We start from the raw sequence: 4,402 nt of genomic DNA, 5'->3' as shown, positions 1-4,402 counted from the left end.
AACTCACTGTCCCCAAATGCATTGCACAACATAGCAACAAAACTTTTAAAGTGACTGGCTAAATGATGACATTGCTGGGTGAACTTTCAAAGAGATGTTTAATCATAGTATGTGATTTTAGATGATTGTGAAGGGCACATTAAAAGGACAGCAAATTTGAAAGGAAAATAATTTCACTGATCAGGTTTTAAACATACTTTTTTTTAAATAGTAAAAATAAAATATTTTGTACTGATAGCAACAGTATGGACTACTAGTGGAAAAAATGCAAAAGTGTTTCATAAGGGAGGGTGAAGAAGTCCATAACTGACTGACAGTGTTTAAATCCTTGAAAACAGCCAGACTTTATTACAGAATTAGCAATTGAAGAAAATACTGACATATGTAATAACAAGCTAACAACTGCGTAAAATGATAGCTCTGTAATGTGTGCATTGAACAAGGAAGCTCTATTCTCAGCGCCAATTACTGCAACAAACTGCCTCCAACGTCAATATTTAACAGTACTTTGATTTTATCGTACAAGACCAGCACCAAGGCTCCACTAGTGCCTCTCAGGACATTGGAGAAGGCTCCACGGAAGAAGGGCCCTGGGCCTTCGCGTTGATAGACAGATCTTCAAGAAGCGGTCCATGGTCCCGTGGTACTGGCCCTTGGCCTCACCACTCTGCATCATCATACATCTCCTGACTGTATCATCATATGTCTCCTGACTGTGTCAAAGGGATAAGATAGTATTCCAGAGCAGGCAGTCACCACTTGAGCAATTAAAAACGACACAAAGAATGGGATTTCCTTTGGACTGGGTAATAAGCCCTTAATTGTGTCATAACATCCAACATAAGAAGCTGAATAGACAGTGATGCCCTGCACAGAAACACCAAACCCTCGGTTCGAACCAGTGATACCATCGGATCTAATAGTCTCGATAAGGCAGTCACCTAAACCTTTGAGCTGCCGCTCTCAGGACCATTTCCAACATCAACCCCTAATCCCGTTCGGGCAAAATCTATCAGAGAGACTACACACACAGGGATGTTGCCCCAGCAGCTCCACCTGAAGCTAGATTAGCCAAAAACCGCTTCCAGAACTGTTTATCTTTGTTAACGCCTGACATGGAAATCTGTTTGTATTTGTCCTTAAAAGCGACATTTAGAGCTTGTGTTGGAAAATATCGAATAACATTTGCTAAGCTGCTACTCCAAAAACTGAAAAAACCCTGCTCCCCCGGGATGTGCGAGAAGCAGTCCAGAATGCCCTTGCGCCGCACCTCGGGCCTCGTGCTGGGGCGATGCCTGCACCTGCAGCAGCAGCTTCACGGACACCTTGGACACTGCGGCCGCAATGCCGCCCACCAGGAGGTGCGTGCTGAAGGACACCAGGTCCAGCGGCTTCTCGGGCTCACCCTGGCCCTTGCGTTGGGCCACCATGGTCGTCGGGGCTCAGCGGGGCAAGCTGGGCTGAGGCGCCGACAAAAACGCCCTTTGGGTGTCTGCTCTGGCTTCACCCAGTATAGCTAGTATTTCTATAGGGCTTAAAGGTTTAGAAAGTCCTTTATTAATTTCATTTGATCCTCACAACAATCCTGGGAGGTAGGTGTTTTTATTATCTCCATTTTACAAACGAAGAAACAGGTAGACAGAGGTTAAATGAGTTGCCCAGAATCACCCAGCTAGTGTCTGAGTTTGGAAATGAACTGATTCCAGGTCCAATTGGACCTGCCTATGCGCTATGCCTCTTAAATGCACATTTAAACAACCCATCTGACAGTGTGTACTGCATTCCACATTCTTAGTCACCACTTCTCTTCTGGAAAGAGGAAGCTGTATTTCCTTATCATTTCCTTGTCGGGACTAAGACTGTTCTTTATATTCCATCAGTATTTGAGTCTTTTTAAGTGGTTTTATCATTTGTGCTATTATAGTTATTCTCTGGATCATTTTCTTGGTTCTGCTTTCTTCAGTCTGCATTACATTATTTAAAGTATGATCTCTAAATGTCACTGCCCTGGGCTCCAATTCATTTCAACAAGTAATTACTGATTTCTTTCAGCCATGGCCTCTAGTTCTGGCATCAGATCACAGGATTCGCCCTTCCCATGTTAAGACTGTAATTGATAATGCATTCTCTCTGAAGGATTCATTTGGATCAGACAAGAAAGGAACGTGTAATACATTCCTTACTTGCACTACAGATCAGCTCCTGCCCTTCCCCCCATGGTGTATTTGGCTAGTGGTAACTGTGGTATAATAAACCCTTTGGCCATGGGGTGCTGGGGGTGTGATGGCAAAAAGGTAGATTCCCTACCTTACTGAAAATCAAGTTCTTTTTCTATTAGACATTCTGGGATATTGCCCATCATCTTTGCTTAGCCTTTTAGGATTTAGAATATTTCTGATCTTAATCTTATTACTTAATCCTACAACCATGTTAGAGGTTACCTAGTCTGAACCCCTTCATTTTTTAGGGGAGGAAACTAAGGGGCAGCAAGAAGGCACAGGAGATTGTAAAGCAGCAATCATCAAAACTACTTGGTACTGGCTAAGAAATAGAGTGGTGGATCAGTGGAATAGGTTAGGTACACAAGACACAGTAGTTAATGACTATAGTAATCTACTGTTTGATAAACCCAAAGACTCCGGCTTCTGAGATAAAAAAACTCATTATTTGACAAAAACTGCTGAGAAAACTGGAAAACAATGTGGCAAAAACTAGGCATAGACCAACCTCTTACACCATATATCAAGATAAGGTCAAAATGGGAATACAATTTAGACATAAAGGGTGAAACTATAAGCAAATTAGGAGAGTAAGGAATATTTACTTGTCAAATCTATGGAGAAGGGAAGAATTTATGACTAAATAAGAGGTAGAAAATGTTATGAAATGCAACCTACAAGTCCAGATCTTCTGTCCAAAAGATCAGCGGATATTCTGGCCTATGACCCAATGCTTCTTGTCATGATGGCTTTCTTAGTCCTTTCAGCTGTAACATCTTATTGGCAGATAATCTATTCTTTTTTTTTATTAATTTATTTTGATTTATCAACAATCACTTCCATAAGCTTTTGAGTTTTAAATTTTTCTCCCCCTCCCTTCTCACCTTCCTCCCCAAGATGGCACACAATCTGATATAGGCTACATTCCTATTAAACACATTTTCACATTAGTGATGTTGTAAGGAAGAATTAGAACCAATAGGAGGAACCACCACAAAGAGGAAACAAAACACAACAGAAGAAAAAAAATAGCAAATAGTATGCTTCTATCTGCATTCAAACTCCCTTTGGATGTGGATAGCATTTTCCATCATGAGGCCATTGGAGATGTCTTAGATCCTTGTATTGCTGAGAAGGGTTAAGTCTATCGATATTAGTCATCACACAACGTGGCTGTTACTGTGTACAACATTCTCCTGGTTCTGCTTTCTTCACTCAGCATCAGTCCATATAAGTCTTTCCAAGTTTTTCTCAAATCCTCCTGCTTACCGTTTCTTAGGGAACAATAGTATTCCACACATTCATATATCACAACTTGTTCAGCCATTCCCCAATTGATGGGCATCCTCTCAATTTCTAATTCTTTGGCACCACAAAAAGAGCTGCTATAAATATTTTTGTACATGTGGGTCCTTTTCCCATTTGTATGATCTCTTTGGGATATAGCCCTAGAAGTGCTATTGCTGGGTCAAAGGGTATGTACATTTTTATAGCCTTTTGGGCATAGTTCCAAATTGCTCTCCAAAATGGTTGAATCATTTCACAACTCCACCAACAATGCATTAGTGTTCCAATTTTCCCACATTTTCTCCAGTATTTATCATTTTCCTGTTTTGTCACATTGGCCAATCTGATAGGTGTGATGTGGTCCCTCAGAGTTGTTTTGATTTGCATTTCTCTGATCAATAGTGATTTAGAGCATTTTTTTCATATGACTATAATTTCTTCATCTGAAAACTGCCTGTTTGTATCCTTTGACCAATTATCAGTTGGAGAATGACTTGTATTCTTATAAATTTGACTTAATTCTCTATATATTTTAGAAATGAGGCCCTTATACTATTGTGCTATAAGAAATGATGAACAGGCTGACTTCAGAAAAACCTGCAAAGTCTCGGATGGTTTGATGCTGAGTGAAATGAGCAGAACCAGGAGAACCAGGAGAACGTTGTACACAGTAACAGCCATGTTGTGTGACGACTAATATTGATAGACTTAACCCTTCTCAGTAATACAAGGATCTAAGACATCTCCAAAGGCCTCATGATGGAACATGCTATCCACATCCAAAGAAAGAACTATGGAGTTTGAATGCAGATCGAAGCATACTATTTGCTATTTTTTTTCTGGTCTGTTATGTTTTGTTTCCTTTTTGTGGTGGTTCCTCCTATTGCTTCTAATTC

The 4,402-nt window shown here is 40.4% G+C and overlaps 1 pseudogene; it reads right to left on the bottom strand.

The window, feature by feature from the left end:
* Positions 1-465: 465 nt before the first annotated feature.
* Positions 466-1,430, bottom strand: LOC110208488 (ADP/ATP translocase 4 pseudogene; annotated as a pseudogene).
* Between the last annotated feature and the right edge of the window lie 2,972 nt (positions 1,431-4,402).

The sequence above is a fragment of the Phascolarctos cinereus genome, unplaced genomic scaffold (assembly GCF_003287225.1).
Source record: "Phascolarctos cinereus isolate Bilbo 61053 unplaced genomic scaffold, phaCin_HiC Scaffold_3;HRSCAF=262, whole genome shotgun sequence".
In the NCBI taxonomy this organism is placed as follows: Eukaryota; Metazoa; Chordata; class Mammalia; order Diprotodontia; family Phascolarctidae; genus Phascolarctos; species Phascolarctos cinereus.
The sequence above is the reverse complement of the archived record's forward strand: the minus strand, read 5'-3'. Positions and strand labels throughout refer to the sequence as shown.